Genomic DNA, 21612 nt, shown 5'->3' on the forward strand with positions numbered 1-21612 from the left:
CTTCTTACAAATAATCCACCTAAACTGATCCTTATGCCAAAGAGGCACATTTTGGGGTGGTATATTCTGCTCCCCTTCAGATGTATATAGGGAAATATCATGAGCAATGGTACTTGAATGGTTGAAATTGGATTTTAGAAACACTAAACTGCAGGAAAATGTCCACTACTTGGAATGTCTTAAAGTTTTTTAAGTATTTGTTTATTTATTGAGAGACAGAGAGAGAGAGAGAGAGAGAGAGAGCAGGGCAGTGGGGGAGGAGCAGAGGGAGAGGGAGAGAGTGAATCCCAAGCAGACTCCACACTGATAGCAGATCTCGACGTGGGGCTCGATCTTACAACCCTGAGATCATGACCTGAAATGAAATCAAGAGTTGGACACTTAACCCACTAAGCCACCCAGGCAACTCTTGGGATGTCTCATATGCTCATTACAGCCTGGCCTACCATAAACTTTCCAGTCTCATCTAATTGCTACTAATCCCTTCATCTAATGGCTGCTAATCACTATGTGTCTGGGAACCTGCATGCTTCTTTAGGCCTCAGGGCCTTTGCACATACATTATCGTTATGGCTGAAGTCCCTTCTGCTCCCCTTTCCATCTGGTGAACCACCACCCAAGCTTAACACAGCTCACATCTCACCTATGTTGGAAAGTCTCCCCAGCCTCGCTAGGCAGATCTAACTCTCTACTTTGTCCCCTATAATTTTTTTTAGTATGTACCCTATTCAAATATACAATCATCTGACTCTATTTGCTTATGTGTCTGACTTTACAACTAGGCTGAGACCCAAGAGGTAAAAAAAAAAAAAAAAAAAAAAAAGCCTTACTCATCCTTGTACACAGAGGCACTTAATAAATGCTTAACAAAAAAAAAAAAAAGTTTTTCCAATGAGCTTCAAGCCAAAGCAGTTTTTCCATTTTACTCCCTCCCACCCTTGCCCTGGTTCTCATTTACTCTTCAAGAGGCGATGGAATATGGAAGCAACGTGATACTCAAAACATAAAAGCTGAGGATGACATTTTAACAAGGCTCCATCTCTCACAGAAAAATGACAAGGCAGGAACACACACTAGTGACTTATTTGTCTCCTATAGCACTGTGCTGAGGATTGAGAACGTATCTTTATTCCCCAAAGACTCCTTCAGGAAAAGAGATAAGATCCCATCATGAGTCACTAAAATTTGTTAAATGCTAATAGCAAGTATAGTCACACAGACATGGGCGAGAAGAGAAGCTTCTTAAACTTGCCCATCAGCCCTCTCTCCCCAGCCACGCTCTCCGCCACGGCGACCTCCCCTCTTCCCTGACGGGTGTGATGACTCACAGCTGTCCCCACCACCCCAACTCTGCCCTCTCCCATGGCACCCAGGACAACTTCAAAGGCCTCCTATGGTCTTCATGTGGCCCTTGTGGTCCCCTCCAGCCCCTCAGGGGACTCAATGGCTCTACAGGCACTAGACACGCCAAGCTTCTCCTCCATGGGCCTGTTCCACCTGTAGCTTTCTCCCCTGGCTCTGCTCCAGGCTTCTCATTAAGATCTTGGCTTAAATGTTGGGTCCCCAGAGGGTCCTTTCTGGATCTCTCTATAGAAAGCAAGTGCCTCTTCATTTCCTGATCAGCACATTCTGGTTTTTTTCTTTACCATTTTCATAGGCGTGTGTGTGTGTGTGTGTGTGTGTGTGTGTTTAGTGTGTTTAAGGCATTTGTTCTTTTTTTTTTTAATTATATTTTAATTCCAGTATAGTTAACAGTGTTAAATTAGTTCCAGATGTCCAATAGAGTGATTCAACAACTCTATACATGACTCAATGCTTATCATTTGCTTTCATTTTTAACAAAGTAATAACTGTTAGGTTAGACTATCTCCTCTCCCTTGTTCTTGTCCGTATTCTGACACCTGGCTGAGGGCCAGCAGCGCAGCGAGGGCATGTGCACCTCAAGGGAGGAAGAGACGAGACCAGGGAGACGGAGAGGGAGGGAAAGGGAGGAAGCCAGCCGTCATTTCCAGGAATCCTGTTCTTCCATGCAACGCTTCCACTCATTTCCCTCCAGCAGAATTCCACTTCAGAAGTTGAGGATTAGTGGAAAACGGTGTTAGGTCAGTCGGGGTGGAGGAAGCAGGAGAGGCACGCAGGAAAGCGTTCTCTGTCTGGAGTATCAGGACCAAATATGTCAAACTGTCCAGATACCATGATTTGGCTGATAAATGCAGCTATGCCTCTAAATTGCTGTTGTTGTTTTTTAAATCCAGGTAACTGTTACCTATCCCTTTCCTCTTCCTCGGTCTTGCTCCCCGGAAGGAGCGATCAGAGTTAGGTAATATCTCTACACGCAGTTGCCGCTTCTTCGGGCTTTCATCAGTGCTTTATGTGTCTTCACTAACTATGTCACATGGTTTTAAAAGGATTCTCAGTCTGAGAGCGGGAAAGAAGTCTTTACCCAAGTGTCATAAGCACATTCTGAGTGCCGTGCATAAGTACAGTAAAGCCATCATCCCTGTATGCTCATGAATTTAACAAAGGCATTTATTCCAGACTTTGTCGCAATAAAACACTTCGAGTTCATTTCTCCCTCTGCTCCTGTGACGTCACACTCACTGGTCTTTGCGCCTATGCTCCAACCACTCTTTTCTATTTTCTGTCTCCCTTGCTGGCTCCTTCTACTTCCCTCTCACCTTAAATGTTGGGCATTTCTCAAGACCTCTAGATCCTACGTACTTCTCAGTAAGAATAACACCAAGAACAGAACAACAGCAAACACTTCCCAGGAGCTATTCTTCTGTGAGATTTCCTCAAGCTTTCTCGTTTGCCTTGCCAACGCTAATAAGGTGCCATCCCCTACTGAGGTCTCTATTCTAGAACACAGAAACTGAGCCACAGAGGTTCGGTAAGTTCCCTAACCTGGGTAGCATGGCTGGTCCTGGACACCATGACCTCAGTTCCTAACCATAGTTCTCCACCTATGGTTCTCAACCAGAATCAGTTTCATCCCCCTGGAAATAGGTGAAAATAGCTAGAGACATACTGGTTATCACAACTGGGGGTGGGGGGTACCACTGGCATCAAGGATCAGAAGTCAGGGACGCCGTTAAACACTCTACCGTGCACAGGGCAGGTGCCCCAGCAAAGAATGATCCAGCCCAGGATGTTAAGGGTGCCAAGCTGAGAAACCCCAGTCTATACCTCTTTTGTAACATTTTACAAGGTGAGCTTTATCTGCCCTCCGAAGTCCAACCTGTAGGCTAAATATACTAGGATTGATATTCTTAGCCCTGACCTCTCTTTTGACTTTTCCAGTGCTCCTGCATTTGGATCTACAACTCCACATCTCCGTTAGATATCCCTTGTATCCCAAACTGAACTCACGGGCCTTCCCTCCAGTACATACCCTCCCCCATGGCTCCCCATCTCCACAAACAGCACCACCACCCAACCATCTGCACAAGCCAGAAGCCCAGGAGACCCCTTGGCACCTCCTTCTTTTCCCTCACCTCCAATTCTATCTGACAGAAGTACAACAGATCCCACCTCCCAAGCATCTCTGTGGCCCCCCATGGCTCTCCACCACCGCCAACATTACCCCCTTGGTCCCAGTTTCCCGGCAGGCATTTCTAGCTTGGGCGGTTACAGTCCCCTCTGGAGCTCGGCTTTGCCACTTCACATCAACCAGGGGACCTCTCATATATTATGATCTCCCAGAAGACATCATTTAAGAATGGCTACGCTGATTTAAAAAGAAAAACAAGTTTGAAAGCTATTAAATAGCTCTTTCCCCCAGCTCCAAAAGCATTCTTCTCTGAGCAGATTTCCCAGTTTAGCCCTTGTTTATACATGGGTATCCGAGCAGATGGCTCATTTAAAACAGGATGTTTAGGACCAAGATGGCAGAGTAGGAAACCCTGCTTCTGTCCCCCAACAAAGAACAATAATGAGGCAGTCGTCCGTGAGTGAAATTACTCTGGGAGAACTCAGGAGTGCACTGAAGAAGCTGCTTCAACACAACCTGAGATTCGTGGGAATATGTACCTGCGTCTTTTTTCTCCATCTTAACACGGTGTCTGACACATAGAAAATACTTAATAGATTTAATAGATTAAAAATAAAAAGACCCTGGATATATAGCAAGCACTCTATAAGCACTGGGCTCTATGCTGAATGATGGGATCGCATGGGTGGAGAAGACTGGCCTGGTTCCAAAGCCTTACACTGAGGGCCTTTGCTGATCATGAACCAAACGTCTTCCCACTTCAACTCTTCCAATAGGGAAGCTGCTCCCTTTGTTCCCAGTAGCCAGAGTCCCACTGGCCCTATCCTCCAGAGAACACCGGCTTTGGGTCCTTTTCCATTTACTTTAATTCTTTTTTTTTTTTTTTAAGATTTTATTTATTTATTTATTAAGATTTTATTTATTTATTTGACAGAGAGATCACAAGTAGGCAGAGAGTAGGTAGAGAGGCAGGCAGAAGCGAAGTAGGGGAAGCAGGCTCCCTGCTGAGCAGAGAGCCCAATGTGGGACTCGATCCCAGGACCCTGGGATCATGACCTGAGCCGAAGGCAGAGGCTTTAATCCACTGAGCCACCTAGGCACCCCAAGATTTTATTTATTTGAGAAGAGAGAGAGAGAGAGAGTGCACACGCATGAGAAGGGGGAGGGGCAGAGGGCAAAGCAGACTCCCTGCTGAGCAGGGAGCCGAATGACAATGCAGGGCTCCATCCCGGACCCCAACATCATGATCCAAACCGAAGGTAGACGCTTAACCAACTGAGACACCCAGACTTGTTCCTTCCTTAATTCTTGCGTGAATTTCTCTCACCCACTCTGAGGTTTGAAAGGCTTATTTTTCACAATCTTCATTTTTTGGTTTATCCCCGTAGGACTGAATGCCTAGCCAGAGTCACCAGGCAGAATATGGAAAATCGATGTGTTGTTGCCCTGAGCGTCCTCGAGGGAGGTTATGCTCCCTCTATTGATTCACTGGAACACATTAAACCCCGGGATCGAAATGCTGACAAATCCTTGCCTATTTTCATGGATTTTATCAGGCTAAAAAGATAAATTTTGTAAGTTTCCTGCCATCATACAATTTCTGCAGCCTGCAAGAGCTTCTGGCTTCAGACCACCACAACTGTTTTATTCGAATCCAGTATAAAATGCTCTGGAGAGTAATTGATTTATGGCTTAATGACTTTCCAAACTATAGCATGTTCTAGGACAAATTATCTGCAGGGAACAGCATGTGATGAAGGAGTGTAGAATTAAAGCCATGTTAAGGATTCTTCGTGCTGCTTCTTGTCACCAGAAATCATGTGATTGCTCTGCTCTTCCACATCCCCTACGAGACCCTTGAACCTCTGGCTCTTGATTGGAGAATGTCTTACATTTAAGGATGTTGCTTGCTCTCAATGCAAAATAAGAAATGGTCAGAGAATAAACGTAATGGGACAGCATGGTAGAACAGGAGTAGAAATAAATTGAAGACCCGGAGGCCTGGCTTCAATCCCCTAACACTGTCACTCACTCCATACACACAGATGTCACGTTTCTCTTTAGCACCCTGACCTGTGGTATAAAGAAGCTGGACTAGATCAGAAACCACAAACCGGAAGCCAACACTTTTTATCGGGTCGCACAGTACAAAACAAATATAAAAACAAACACACAAACAAACATCAAAACCCAACAGAGACAAGGTTTTTCAACTAAAGAGATGTCCACTCAAATTCCACACTTCCAGGCTTTCCTGAAAAAGCAGAAGATTGGGCCACCAACATCCGCATTCCTCGTGGAGACGGCTGTTAGAAGTGTGTAGCTGCTAGCCACTTGCCCTGGCAATCAGTTTGCCAGCATTGCCACACTTTTCCTATCAAGCCCTGGTATTGAGGCCGAAGTAAGTTTTCATTTCTATTCATATTACTTTGTTGTTCTCCTTTTGTAGAGAACCACTTAATTTTCCAACTCGCGATTGGGGGAAACGATTATGTACAGGGGCAGATAGACAATGAAACCCACGTGCCTCAATAAAAGTGGCAAAGAGAAGATATTTTGGTGGAACTGAAGACCATTTCTAAGTGTGCCGTGTGCAAACAGGCTAACTGATGCAGCAGGCTGATTTCACTCATTGATGCTGCCCATCTGGAAGGCAGGTGTTAGTGTTGCTATCTCCCGGATGGGAAGATCTCAGGGGTCCCTCCTAGTTCTAGCAACTTTGTCTATGAAAAACACGTGTTCTGCTATTAGAAAAGCCATTTAGAGGTGCCTGGCTGGCTCAGTTGGTGAAGAGCCCACTCTGGGTTTCAGCTCAGGTCATGAGCCCACAACCCTGAAATCCAGCCCTCACATGGCGCTCAGCCCTGGGAGTCTCCTTAAGATTCCCTCCCTCTCCCTCCCCCCCCCCCGCCCCCCGCACTGGTACAAATGCACAAGAACCCTTTCCCTCTCTAAAAAAATAAAAAGAAAAAAATACTTAAATATAAGAAGAAAACAGAAAAGCCACTTATTCACCTTTTAGGACTCTCTTTCAACTTGAATTCACATACCAAGAAAAATGGATGTCTTTGAAGAAAAGGATCTTAACCATATTAAAAGGGAAGTATGAGTCGACAAAATGAAACACTGCTTGTGTTCACAACACATTATATGGGATGAGGCCATCAACATAATAGTCTGTTCCCATGAGTAAAAACCACCTACGCTCTTCGGCAGGGACAGAAATGAAACTGCCAGCATGATGGGTGGTATATTGATAAGCTGCATTTCTAAAGGAAGCTCATTTCTCTCTGTGTACCTCAGTATCCATCACCTACGGCTGGAATTCTGAATTTGGAATCCATGGACCCAATTAAGTCCTGCAATGCAATAGGTTTGAGAGTCTCTGAAACATCCTAAAAGTATAAAATTTTGTACACCCACGCACACGTGGGTTCTTCTGAGACGAGGATCCACAGCTTTCACCAAATTCCTGAAAGCCCCATGACTCCTCACCTCCAAAAGTTCAGAATCCTTGAGATACACAGGGTATCAGCTAAGCTAACCAACTGTACATGTTCTTGCTGGGGCACAATTACAATGACCGCCTTTTCAAGACGAGCAGCCGGGGTGCAGATTTGGGCACAGAGCTGGACACCAAGACAGGATCTCGAAATGACGACTGTTCCAGGAAACCCAAGACATCTGGTCACCTTAGAAAGAAGGCCGTGAGGATGTGATGCGAGCTGGGGAAATGCAGTTTACCAGGGGTCATGTCGAACCAGTTCGAACAGGCGGTTGCCCTGAAGACCACAGGGTTACTGGCAGAATCAGAACGTAACTCTGGATCCTTTATCATCCTTTTCCCAACTCCATCCCCTTGCGTTTATTCCAGATCAGACCCTCTACCCCGACACCCATCCTACACACACACACTTCTTGTTCTAGTCCCACTGGGAGAAAGCCGAGCAAAACATCTCCTCCGGTTGGGGCCTGCTGTCGTCTCTGGCTTTTCTTCTACCCCAGGACGCAGGTCAGGTTATTTACAATAGTCTATGCATGCATTTTTTCCTTTCTTTTTTTCCTCCTCCCCCGCCCCCCGTTAGTAGCTGCGATTTCAAAGACTCAAAAAGACTCAAATTTTGATCAGAGAGTCTGTATCACAGTAACAAACAGGAAAGATGGAAAGAAGCCGAAAAACCTCTCGGACACTGAGTTTCCACTTGTCAGTCAACCCACAAAAGTTCCTTCTGCGCTCTCACTTGGGCACTCGCTCTTCGGAGCGCCGTCCCAGAACCGGCCGCAGCAGTACCGGGGAACTGGCTGGAAAGGCAGCGTCACAGGCTGGGAGAATGAGAATCTGCATTGAGCAGGGGCAGGGGCAGGGGGGCGGGGGGCGGGGTCGTGGGCGCGGAGACTCGGACGCGCGATACAGCTGGAAACGCTGCAAGACAGGCACGCGCCCAGCTGGTGGGTAGAGCGCCCCAGCTGGCCAAGGGCTGTTATTACAGCCATCTTCGGGGAACCGAGAGAGAACACGTTGTGCAGTAAACTAGCTGCATGCACAGAACACAGGGGTGTCCCTTTTTGCTTCATGAAGAGTCAAAAAAAAAAAAAAAAAAAGGTCCCTCTCCAGAACACGAATGCAGCATGATGGACTACTGTTCTAGGTGTCCAAAACCTGTCTTCTAACGGCAGCCCAGCCACTTGCCTTCAGGTCACTGGAGTTCCCTAATGCCTTGTTTCGTCTGATTCAAAATTGAGCGGATATTGCCTTTCCAGTCTATGGGGCAGCGGTTCTGTGAATGTCCACTGGAAGGGAGTGCAGGGTCATGGCTGAGAATGAATCGGGGCCCTCGACTTAGCTCCGAATGCAAAGTATTTGTCCACCACTCCTTAGCTGAGTAGCCTTGGGTAAGCAGCTTGCCCTCTCTATTATAATAGTACCTCTGCCATAAAGTCATTGTGAGGATTAAACATTGTAACATTTTTTAAAAAACCACAGGTACTCGATAGGCACCCAGTAAACAATGGGTCACTGTTACCACCTGTGCGAAAGCCTTTTGGTACACTGGACACACAGGCTTTGTTCTCAGTCATGGGTGAGCGTGCAAGGCGATGTCCCTAGATGAGAATTAAGCCGTCACTCGTGGCTCACCAAGGAATTTCCCAGACCTCTGTCCCAGAGGCATGGGGTCCTTATTTTGAGAGTAACTCAGGGCTTCTCTGTCATGTGTAGGGAGCCAAGCCTTGCAGTCACAAGGCTCTTCGTAAAAACCTATAGAACGGTATTTAATGACGAGTGTTGGCTCCTAAATGCTCACAAATGTTAACTGCTGGCATTGCTGTGGTTTTATTTTTAGTTTCATAGGAAATTATCTTGTGATAGATTCTAAAAGCCTAAGAGGCAGACAGCCCCGCAGGGTCAGTCAATAGGATCTCCTCAATTTTCCAAACATGACTTAAGAAGCTCATTTTGTTGTAAATTAAAACAGACCCCTGTTGGGGCGCCTGGGTGGCTCAGTGGGTTAAGCCTCTGCCTTCGGCTCAGGTCATGATCCCAGGGGCCTGGGGAGCCTGCTTCTCCTCATCTCTCTCTCTGTCTGTCTCTCTGCCTATTTGTGATCTCTCTCTCTGTCAAATAAATAAATAAAATCTTTAAAAAAAAAAACAGACCCCTGTTTTGTGAAATTACCGTGTTTTAAGGCTTTACGGGTAGCATCCCATCTGATCCTCACAAAAACCTGACGGGTTAGAGGGGAGTAACACCCCCATTTCACACAGAGCAAGACTGAGACCCAAGGAGAGAAGGAGATTTGTCAAGGGCCACACACCCTTCAGGGAGCAACTGAAGCCGCCCCCAGTCTGTGAGAGCCAAAGCCCTTGCTTTTTTGTTGCCCGAGCTTGTCTCACTCTACTGTTTGGCTCCAGCCAAGGTCCAGTTCACTAAATATCCAGGAGAAAAGAGTATGAGAACCACCAGGGAGCTGGGACTGTTGCATAGCAACCCTGTGCTTGAGCCTGGTGAGGGGAGAAAGGCTCCTCAAGTTTTTAAAGCGCCATCACTAAAAATAGCCCAAGAAATGACAGCTAAACACGAGGTCTCCTCTGAGAAGAAAAAGCTATCTTGCAACTGAATGTCTTTGCTATTTGTCCTTGAGAAAAGCATGTGAAATTATGGGAGGCTGAGCACTGGCAGCTTTTCTCAGCAAACCCACTACTTCATTCCACTCCTTCACCTCAAAGGTGAGGGTGCGTCATTTGTACGGTAGCCGTGACGTATCTGCCTCCATATGTCTTCCCATTCCAAAGCTGGAATCCTATCCAGGTCACAGGGAATGCAGCCTACTTGATTGCAAAACATGGCCTTCAGCTTCCCTGTATCAATCTCCCAGAAATTAATCACCTTGGTCGGAATCACCTTTGGTGCAAATGTTTCTAATGCCTACATTTGTCACTCCTGGAGAAACCGTATCAATTATCATGGTACCAACTATAAATCTCATGGCTTCTAACGAATATTAGGTATTTAATTAGATCTTGAAAACCCTCTCACCTAGTATCTTAAGGGTCTCTGGGCCCTCTTCTGAGGCTGATCATTAAAGAAAGAACTCTTTCCTGAGTCTACTGTCTTCCTCCGGCAATCAGAAAATGCCCATCAGAATAACTACTAAGCCTGAATATTGGCTGACTGGAGTAGGCACAAGAAGCAACAGAAGAAATGTAAATGCAGCCATTTGCCCACAAAGAATTTTCAGGCAAGTTGGCCATTTATTTATTATTCAGGTGTTCCCTAAAAATTTATTAATGCAGAAGCAATGGTCCCCCAAGATATTCACCTCCTAATCCCTGGAACCTGTGAATATGTTAAATTACATAGTGAAGGGGAAGTAGGGATAGAGACGGAATGAAAAGTGCTAATCTGTGGACTTTAAAATCATGAGATTGGCCTGAAGAAAAGAAAAGAAAAGGAAAAAAAAGGAAGGAAAAGAAATTAAAATAGTGAGATTAGCTTGGATTATCCAGGTGGGCCCAAGGAAATCACCAGTGTCCCTAAAAGTGGAAGAGGGAAGCAGAAGAAGAGAGTCAGATGAGTAACTGACTGTAAAAGAAAGACTCAGAGAGATGCACCATGGTTGGCTTAGAGGATAGAGAAAGGGGCCACTAGCCAAAGAGTGAGGGCAGGCTCCACGATGGAAAGAGCAAGGAGATGCTCTCCCCTAGAGCATACAGGGTCCTGGATGTTGGAGCCTGCCAACACCTTGACTCTGGCCCAGTGAGACCCTTTCATACTTCTGAACCCCAGAACTGTAAGTTGATAAATTTGCACTGTTTTAAGCTCCTGGTTTGTGGCAATTTGTTACAGCAGCCACAGGACACTAATACAAGTTCCATTAACAGCTCAGAGCTCAGTACTAGGAACGCAGGGAGAGGAAGATAGCCACTGCCATGACCTTCTGGCAGTTTAGACTCTGGTGGTGTATACAAGAGGGAAAAACAAAGAACCACAGTCTGCAAGATGGGCAATAAAAAAAAAAAAAAAAAAAAGAAGGGTTGACAAAGAGACCAGCAGAATGGGGATGGGGGGAATATAGTTTGGAATGATGGGAGGTATTTCTCCAGACATGACATTTCAGCCTAAAGGAAGAGAGGGAGTTGAGGGGGAAAGAATTCCAGATTGAGAAGACAGCACATGCAAAGTCCCTGGGGTGGAAAAGAGCCTGGCATCCTCCAGGCACCCATGGAAAGCCAATGCGGCTAGAACGCAGTAGGCCAAAGAAAATGAAGTGTGAGATGACACTGACCAACAAAGAAAGGGCGGGCCATGCTGGGCCTCACAGCCCTCAGTGCCAGTTTGCATTATCTGCTAAGAGTTTTGGGTTTGAAGGACGTTAAGTAGAAGACTGGCATGATGCCACTCGAATTTAAGCAGATCCCTTCTGCTGCTGTTCAGAGGAGGGGATTGCAACGGGAGGACACAGAGACACCAGGTCTTGGCCATTGTCCACATGCGGAAACGAAGGTGGCTCACCCACGGGTAGAACTGTGGAGACGGAATGTCAGGTTCAAGATGTATTTTGGTGAAAACTGCATTTACAGGCTAGTTGCTGGGCTGCCTGTGAGAAGGAAAAATGAAGCGGTATAGCACCTGTCTTTGTGTTCATTTTTTATTACCACCGCTACTATTTTCTTAAGCAAGAGGGAGACAAGAAGTAGGGGGCCATCTTTACCTTCTACACTTGTCAGCTATTTCTTCTATGGCTTTTTACTCAACAAGTCTTTACTGAGTGCTGACCACGAAGCAGGTGCTATTTTAGGTCCTGGGAACAGTGCAATAAACTCAACAGGGCCCTCTCCAGGGTGCTTAAACTCTCGTGGGTTATGTAGCTAATGAACAATTCCATGCAAGCATGTACAATGAAATTTCAGGTAGTCCCAGGCTGTGAAGAAGATAATACAGCGGGGCATTCCTACTTCAGGTGGGATGGAAATGCTGGCTAACCTGTGGAAACTACGAGTTCATTATTTAGTCTAACCAGGACATGGGAAATAGAGACGGGAGTTGTGTGGTTAAGATGATTCATAATAATGGCAAACAGGAGTTGTCACGAGCCCCGAGGCAGCTACTCTCTTTTTCTGTCAGACAATATACTGAGATGAATCCTGGATTGGGCCATGGAGAATGCTTTTGTCTCTGACAGAAGGAAGAGAGTAGATAGTTAGGAGGGGGCAATGAGAAGGTGGAGCGACAGGAAGGGGAAGGCACAGGAAGGGCAAGGCCAGCCCTCAGGAAGCACCAGGCTTGTCCCACCCCGACACGGACCGACAGACACAGCAGGGTTACTGATGACACTCGGGCACCCGTTTTCCTTGGTTTCCACAAGATTGGGGAGTAAGTGAGGAGGAAGTCCACTCAGGCTAATGATTTACTCTCACAGACATGCCCAAGCTCTCTGAACTGTGTAGGATACTGAAATTGAGAATCGCCCCACAAAATAACATTGCCTTTGTTTTCAGATATTATCATAACTGGTGCGACCAGAAAAGCACAGCTCCCCAGATCAGAGGTGAAACAGCCACACACAGTAACAGTAGTCAGGTAAGTAAACTCTTATGAAATTTCTCCCTGCTGAAAATAGAAGGCTAACAAAATTCTGAGCGCATCAGAAACACAGAACATACATTCAGCTCTGGGCTTCTTGGCGGCAGTGGCTGATTGTACAGCATTTGGTTAAGGCCAAGTACATAACAAGGGCACATGATGATGTCATAAGATTAACGCGTGTGCTTGAGCAATAAATTAGTAAAATAATAAAGTGTTACTGTATAACTGTTGCATACAAAATTCTGTTCTGTTTCTTGACGTAATGCCTCAGAGACACTCTTTGGGGTAAAAATGTTTGTCATCTATCATTAGATCAGGGGAGAGACTTAAGAAATAACTAGCATTTATAAAGCAACTTTATGAAATACGGACACTATGCTAGATTAGATAAGACAAGACATACGCCACGGAAGTACCCTTGCTTTTGGAGAGGTTTCCACCCTGGAGAGAAAAAAGAGAAAGATAAAACATGAAAATGATTCTGATGGTTGATGTTAAGAAGGAGGAGGAAGAGGAGAATGTCCAGCATTTACTGAAGTCATGTTTGTTTAGAATTCATTAAAATTGTTTTGTGTATTTCATCACAGTTAATCCACACAAGAGCCTTATGAGGAGACTACCAGTTTTATCCACGTTTTACAGACGAGAAAAGTAAGGAACAGAGAGGGTAACAAACTTGCATAAAGTCCCAGAGCCCACAAATAGTAGAGCTGGGGTTCAAATCCTTGTAGCCATGCTCATAAGTCTTATTCCACAGCACTTCCCTGCTACATAGTTAAAGAGGAGGCATGTGATCTACAGAGAAAATAACAGTGAGTATTAACTGCAGCCTGATACCCCATATACACACCTTAAGGCTTCCTCCCACTTCTCCGGAAATCCAGTGTAAAAGAGGAGAGGGGCTTCTCAGCAAAGAGGGAAAACACAAGTTACAATTTCTCAGCATCCAGACAGCATCACTTGTGCCATAGGTGGAGGGGAACTCAGCACCGACCCTCAGGGCCAGGGGGGTTGAGCAGATTCCCCTACTTTGTTCTCATGAAGCGGGATGGGTTCTACCTGCACCATTCATACGTGACCGAACAAACACTTAGAGCGTAAATTCTGTGTTTCAAGAAATATGGGAAAGGGTGTTTGTAGAAGTGAAAATGACTCCTGTTTTGTTTTGTTTTTTTTTTTCCCAAAAGTTTGAGTCACTTTGCTAACATCTGTCTTATGGCGAGGGCTGTCCTGCTTCTCGGTCTGGAGAACAAGACGGGGAATGGTGCAGACTTTGGTGAGCAACCACCACTTGACTCCAGCAAATTGGTGTCATGTGTTTATTTATTTATTTATTTGAGAGAGAGAGAGAGAAGGAGCAGGGAGAGGGAGAAGGAGACTCCCTGCTGAGCAGAGAGCCTGATGTGGGACTCGATCCCAGGACCCCAGGATCATGACTTGAGCTGAAGGCAGATGCTTAACTGACCAAGTCACCCAGGCACCCCAAGTGTTTTGACCTCAAAATGTAGTATGCAACAGAATTTCCTGAGAATTTTCATAAAAATAAGATTTCTGAACAAAAAGCGAAGATTCCAGTCATGGGTCCCAGAGCGGGGTTCTGGAATCTGCATTTAAGTCACCTTATAGCAATATTAACCAATAAAAGTGTAATGTTGTGCTATAATTGCAAGCCCCATATATAACTTTATATTTTCTAGTAGCTACATTTTTAAAAGGTAAAAAGATACAGAAGAAATTCTTTTTAAAAATGGACTTCATTTTAGGACATCTGTGGCTCCGTCAGGGAGGGGTCAGACTCTTGGTTTTGGCTCTGGTCATGATTTCAGGGTTGTGAGATCGAGCCCCTTATCGGGCTCTGCACTGAGCAGGGAGTCTGCTTGGGATTCTCTTTTTCTCTCCCTCTGCCCCCCCCCCCTCACTCTCTCTCTTTATTTATTTTTTTTAAGCTTTATTTATTTATTTATTTATTTATTTTTTATAAACATATATTTTTATCCCCAGGGGTACAGGTCTGTGAATCACCAGGTTTACACACTCTCTCTCTTTAAAATAAGTAAATAAATACTTTTTTTAAAAAATGTACTTCATTTCACTTCATACCTATCATTTCAGAATGTAGTCCTTATTAAAAAAAGAAGAATCTCCAAGCTTCAGTCTGCGGTTTACATTCCCAGCACACCTCAGTTCATAGTAGCCGCAGCCCAAGGGCTCAGCTGTCATTAGCGCAAGAGATCCATCGTTCTCATTCAGCTTTGCAAAAATCATACTTGCGTCCATTCCCATTACTTCAATAAAAGCTGCCTGGCTTAGTCTGTGTGGGTTCCTACAACAAAAAACCACAGCCTGGGTGGCTTACACACAACAGAAGGCCATTCATCACAGTTCTGGAGGCTGGAAGTCCGAGCTCAGGGTAGATGATCAGGCCAGGATGGTCTATGATCTTCCCTTTAGACTTCTCACTGTCCTCGCTCAGCAGAAGAGGAGGAAGCTCTGTGGGTCTCTTTTATAAGGGCACTAAACCTATTCATGAAGGCTCCCCCTGTATGACCTAATCACTTCCCAAGGACCTTGCCTCCTAACACCAGCACATTTTGGAATTTCAACATACACATGTTAGGAGGACACAAACATTCACACCAGAGCTGTGCTCCAGGCCAGACAATGTATTCGGCCTATATCATTTGCTCCAAAACCCCCCTCCACACTTGGAAAAGGAGATTCAGTTCCCAGACCCAGGTCTGCCTCCTATTAACGTCATGACCTTGGATAAGTGGACACTTTACCTGACAAGATCCCAATTTCCTCACCTATAGGTAAATCTCTTGAACTGGAGATGCTTCTGTGAAACTCGGTAATGCTCACAAAGGGATTAACTGTCCTTTTGCTCCAGGAAAAGAGCATTTTTCTTTTCCTCCTGTTTTTGTTTTGTGATTCTTCTCAGGGAGGACAAGGTGAGGCACAGAGGACCCGTCTAGTCCTTTAGAAAGCTAACCAGGTGGCAGCAGTTCTGTGAGGCCAAGTGACAGTGAATCACCAACACATCTAGGAGGTGGCCATGCCTGGGAGAGTCTCTCTGAAGAAACACTGCTCTCGACTTCACGGCCACCTATGAGGAAGCTGAGGATGTCATGTGTGCAGTTAATTTAAACTTCTGGTGTTAGTTAGGACAAGTGAGACAATGCTGGTAGAACAAACAGTCCCCACATCTCAGTGGCTGAAAACAAACATTTCTCTTTCCCTCATGCGACATATCTAGTATAGGTCAATATTGAAGTCCTACCCCACATTACCTCGGAATGTGATCTGATTTGGAAGTAAGGTCATTATCCCAGTAATTAGTTAAGACGAGGTCAGCAGGAGTAGCTCAGGTCCCTAATTCAATTATGACTGGTGTCCTTATAATAACAGGAAGTTCAGAGACAGACAAGCACACAGGGAGAGATCCATGTGAACATGAAGCAGAGATGGCAGTGATGTTTCTAGAAGCCAAGGAAAACCAAGGATTGCCAGGACACCACCAGGAGCTAAGGACAGGCTGGAACAGATTCTCCCTTGTCCTTTCCCTCGGAAAGTACCAACCCTGAAGACAGTTCGATCTTGAATTTCTAGCCTCCAGAACTATCAGGCAATACATTAAGCCACTTAGTTTGCAATACCCTATTACAGCAGCCCTAGCAAACCACGGCACTCTCCCTCAGCAGCCTGCCATACCGTCCTATAGCTGTGCCACATGGGACTCATGGCCTTCTTGGTAGGAAGACTCAGGAAGGAGCTGCCAGAGAATGACAAAAGTGACACAGGCTACTTCTGTCGAAAGGCTGTTGGCCAACACCACTCCTACAGGTCCTGAGGCAGAGCTGAGAAAACAGGGACAATGTCTGGTGAGCCTCAGTGCCTCCAGCACCTTTCCCAACAGGAACCCTCCCCATGGACTGAAATACTAACACCAGTGAAAAAAAAAACTTTGCCAGGTAGAAACTACATCATCATGCCAGTCTTCCCCTTGGTGAGTTTCAGGGCAGTTAGAAGAGAGGGCCAGTAGGACTGAACTGTCCTAATTATAATGGGACGGTGGTGTCAAGATAGGCTTATCCCAGAATAAGTTCTGGGATGGGTGAGTATCCGTCCTGATGGGGGAATAATGAGCGAGAACGAGTGACGTACACCATGTACTCATCCCTCTGATTCTAGGAGGAGCAGACACAGACGTTGGGGCGAGGTTTATTTCTGCATCAGAAAAGAGGTCAGAACCCCTGATCTTAAGCCTCGGTCCCAAATAACATGTGAAAATCCTTCCCTAAACATGTATATCCCTTTACTGTGTTCTCTCATTCAGTAATTCTCAACACTGTCAGAAGGCAAGCATTTTTGATAAAGCGAAAGGAAAGTTTCGCAGAGGGTAAATAACTCTCCCGAAGTCATATGGTGTTAGTGGCTTTCAAAAACCAGGATTTAAAAAACCTACTTTTCTCAGGGATCCTAGCAGAGGACCTTGCCATACTCCCTGGGGCAGGGGCTTGGCTCTCATTAGCCACTGGCAACGCTCCTGGTCTCCGTTCTAGAAAGAAGTTTGAAACATGGAAAGGAGATACTGTGCCCAGCAGCCCTCAGTAAGATACATGCCTTGAGCCAGCATGTAGGGAGCACCTAAACAATGAGTCGGTCACCATTATTTCTCTTGACCTTCAGGACTCCCCAAGGTATGGCTGGTTCTGAAAGATGGATGGGTTAGAGCCCTGTTGCTCTAACACATCTGAGGGAAACCAGAGCCGCACTGCTCCAGAATTTAACAAGCAGACCGATGTAGAAACACGCATGCAAGCCCCAAGCCTTTAGGTGTTCAGGGGACGTGATCAGGTAACACGTCCCGAAACATCGGCTTGAGCAGCTTCTCAAATGTGCAGCATGAGAAAGATTATTAAAGTGTTTCTTTTAAGATGACTTTTTAATTGCAAAATACTAACATCTCCACATCCCTGCCTCACTGAGCGGAGGGCAATATCTATAAAGTGTTTGTGCGTCCTAAGAGAAAGGCTGGTACATAACTGCAAATTATTGCGACTTCCGCAGGTCATGCGCCGAGATGATCTCCCAGCAGGTCGACCATCCGAAATCCGCCTCTCATCTGGGGGTTTTTTACAGCTGGTCACCTTTTCCTTTATTCCCGGAGAGAATGGAAAATGAGTGTTGTATGCCTACTCCTGGTGCTTTCACGGACCATTTATCATATCAAAGCCCATTTGTTGTGTACCAGCCTAACCAAATTAGGTAAACAGAGATCCAGGAGGAACCAACAGCTGTTCACGAGACAAGTAATCACAAAACACAAAGCCTGTGGCAGCAGCTGCCACCTAAACACAGTTTTCAAAAATATGGCCGCAGAGGCGGTTTAAGGACAGCACCTTTGGGGGACTGTTCATAATGCTTCGTTTCAGACGGAGGCTTGGATTCCCCATTCCTTCTTCTGGCCACAAAGCCCTGCAGGCAGATCTGGCCTTGCCCCCCACCCCACCCTACCCCAAGACTTTCCCTGCCTACAGAGTGTGACAGCCTGGGCTGAAGATACTCCGCGCCTTACTTCACTCCCTCCTCACAGTGCTCTGGGGCAGCTCTAAGGACCGCTGCCATTTTCCAGGGGAAACGAGTCAGAGAGGTTGAGGGATCTACCTAGGGTCACACAGCTAGAAAGGGGAAAAGCTCCTTCAATAAAAACACTCTCTGTCTTACTCTTATGTGTCACTCAATCATGGGCCACATGCTCTGCTCCCGTCTGGGGATCCTTAAACAAAACCTTCGGACATTTTCCTGAGATGGAGCCCCCCGTTGGGCTCTGCCCTTGGCGTGGAGTCTGTTGAGATTCTCGCTCCCTCTTCTGGCCCCTCCCACTTGTGCACATGTTTGCGCTCTCTCGCTCTCTCTCTCTCTCTCTCTCTGCCTCCAAAACAAATACATAAATCCTGAAAAAAAACATTCTGACATTTGTTACTAAGGTAAGGAAGACTTTACTCAGGGCTATCGCAACGGGTGTGGAGACTCTCACCGCAGCAGAGAGAGATCAGGCTCAGCTCTGAATACGACTCGGAAAGTGGGGATTCATGGCCACTGAGCAGAGTGGACAGTCAGAGGATGGAAAATTACTAGAAGGTGACATCAAGGGTAGCAGCATTCTTGCAAAACTGGCTTACCAGGATTCTTGCCAAATGTCTTATACCTTGCGGTGGAGGTCAAGGTCAAGGTCTTATAAGGTCATGGACTTGCACCTGGAAGGTGGGGGGGGATGAAGAACTTGACCAGGTGTCAGGGTAAGGTGATCCCCACTAAGCTGACTTAGCAGGAGTCTTCTTAAATTGGGCTAAGGCAACCCGAAACAGGATGGGGCATGAGCAAGGTTGATGCTTCATAAGAAAGAGGGTTCTGAGGAGCCAGACTGAACTTTGGTCACGGAGGGTCTTTGGTCAGAGAGCTGAAGTGAACCAGGCAGGCATTTCTCCTACCCTCGGGGAGTGCTGGAGTCCAACAGTGACAGCATTGCCGCCTATGAGGCCACAGGCGTCCACAGTGGGCCAGCAGCCTCCCCTGGGTTCCTTCTCCTTTATCGGTATCTGACCAGGTGGTAGAAGGTAGAGGGTGGCGGCAGCAGAGAGGAGAAGTGGCAAGAGGAGTCCTTGCAAGCCTGTGTGCGTAGGTTTGTGGACCTGCCAATAATCCATTCGGCCCTGGGACAGGCTGCCAGCCCAGAGCTGGGTTTTGGGCTCAGCTCTGTATCCCTTAGTTTCTGGCCGTTTCTCGCCAGCTGTCTAGTCCAGGGTGTGTCTTCTAACCCTGAGGTTCCACTGAGATTTGGACAGTGCCAGGGCGTTTGCTGGCTCTGATAGAGAGGTAGCTCCAAGAGCAGGGAGACTGGGGAGACCACGCCCTGCTTGAGTATACTGGATCCTTCTCAGCCCTGCCTTTTGTTCAACAGGGGGGCTCTGGTCCTTGCCGGCAGCGAGAAGAGCCTATTGCTTGTGGACATGAAAAGACAACATAAGCTGGAAACATTTAATGGGGTGCAGACACGGGACCAAAAAAGAGAGAGGAGGCTTCTTGTTTTCCTTCCTCCCTCGGCTCCCTGGAAGTTCACAGATAAACTTGAATGCAAGGACCATCTTGCCACCTTGCCTCCGTTTCTGGGACAATTGCCTCCTCTTTCCCACTTACACAGTCCGTGTCTCCAGGCTTCTTTGGTTTTAATATCAGGCAAAGCACCTTAAACTCTTTTCTAATAGGCAAGGTATACATTACAAATAAGAGACATCTGAGGCCATGTATATTGCATATACATACATACACATGTATATATTAAGTAGCAGACAGACACAAAAATACAGAAAAATTACAAAAAAATCATGTTCAATAAGGAGTAAAATGTCATACGTGGATGTTGCCATTGGAGTGAAGTGGCTTTTATGCAAATCCTAGCTCCGTCTGTCCCGCTCCCTGCTGCTCACCTGTTTATCTGTTCGGTCTCAGGATGTTTCTCTACAAAAGCAAAGAGAGGTCTCTACCTTGGAGGGTGGTTATAAGAATTAATTAAGCCCATCCACGTAAAGCAAGGAACACGCGTTCCCACAATGCCTCACACATGGGCCCTCAAGAATAAGCGGCTGTCACTGATGACGATTTTTGATATAGAAAGCGTATAAAACATTGTCATGGCATGAGAGAAATGGAAACGAGCCATCCCGGGGCCGCCACGATGCAGGAGGTTGTTACCAGGGGTACCTTTTTACCTCCACTAAACTGACATACATTTTAATCTCAAGACGAGGTCAGAGTTTGAGGCATGGTGTGGCCACTGCAAACATCTCATTGCCCACGAGGCTATACAAATTAGCCTACTTAGCTGCCCGGCACCTATCTGGGGAACAAAATGTTACCTTTGAGTCTGAAGAAAGACAAACAACGTTAAAAGAAACATGTTCTGCTTTTTATCCCTTCCTCTAGAGCACATCTGTATTCTGAATGACAACGCAGAAAGGAAATACAGCCCGACAGCAGATGCCTTTTCCCAGAAAGATGACTCACCTTCTCCCTGAGTGTCCCACTGAGACTTGTTCATAAGGATAGCGTCCTTTGTGAACCTCTGGTTGTGCATGTTTTATGCTATGCATTTTGCTTCCGTGTAGATAAAGCGAAGCAAGTTCATTATGAATGCAGTCTAGTAAAAATTTATAACAACAAATTGCATGCATACATCATATATGTATGTGTATCACTGGGCATGCTGTGTGCTGCTAACGCAGCCAGAGTGCGAGAAGATGGGGGTGGCCCACTGTCCCCAGCGTCTTGTCCCCGGTAGAGAACCCAGCACCCTCTGGGGACAGAAGGGTGACCCCCACATCTCGCCCCTCTTAGGGGTTGTTCCTATCCAGCAAGGTGGCCCTCCTCCCCTCCGCCCCCCCCCCCGCCCCACCCACCGGCTGGCCTCTGTATCCTTGCAGGCTTTCTCTCGCCACTGGCCGCCCACCTTGTCCTCAAAGAAAGCCAGCTTCTCCACAACCCTCCAAGAGCTTTATTCTCCGTGTGTCTCCTTCCTCTTAGAGTGATTGTCTCCATCACCAAAGCCCATCAAAATCCTCCTGTCCTGGGGCGCCTGGGTGGCTCAGTCAGTTGAATGTCTGCCTTCGGCTCAGGTTGTGGTCTCGGGGTCCTGGGATTGAGCCCCGCCTTGTGATCTTTGCTCCCTGCAGAGTCTGCTTCTCCCTCTGCCTCTGGCCCCCCGCTTGCTCTCTCTCTCTCTGTCTCTCTCAAATAAATAAATAAATAAATAAATAAATAAATAAATAAATAAAAACCTTAAAAATAAAATTCTCCCTTCCTTAAAAGCCCAGTTGAAATGTTTTCTTCATTTCCACATTTAGCCAAAAGCTACGTATTGCTATCTGGGTCCTGCAGCGACAGTGGTGGGGAGAAGACGCATTGCTTCCTGTCTCCCGGAGCTAAGGTTTTAGTGGGGAGAGGCAGGGAATCATGCAAAATTAACATATCATCCAGT

This window comes from Mustela nigripes, chromosome 17, assembly GCF_022355385.1.
Source record: "Mustela nigripes isolate SB6536 chromosome 17, MUSNIG.SB6536, whole genome shotgun sequence".
NCBI classification, from domain to species: Eukaryota; Metazoa; Chordata; class Mammalia; order Carnivora; family Mustelidae; genus Mustela; species Mustela nigripes.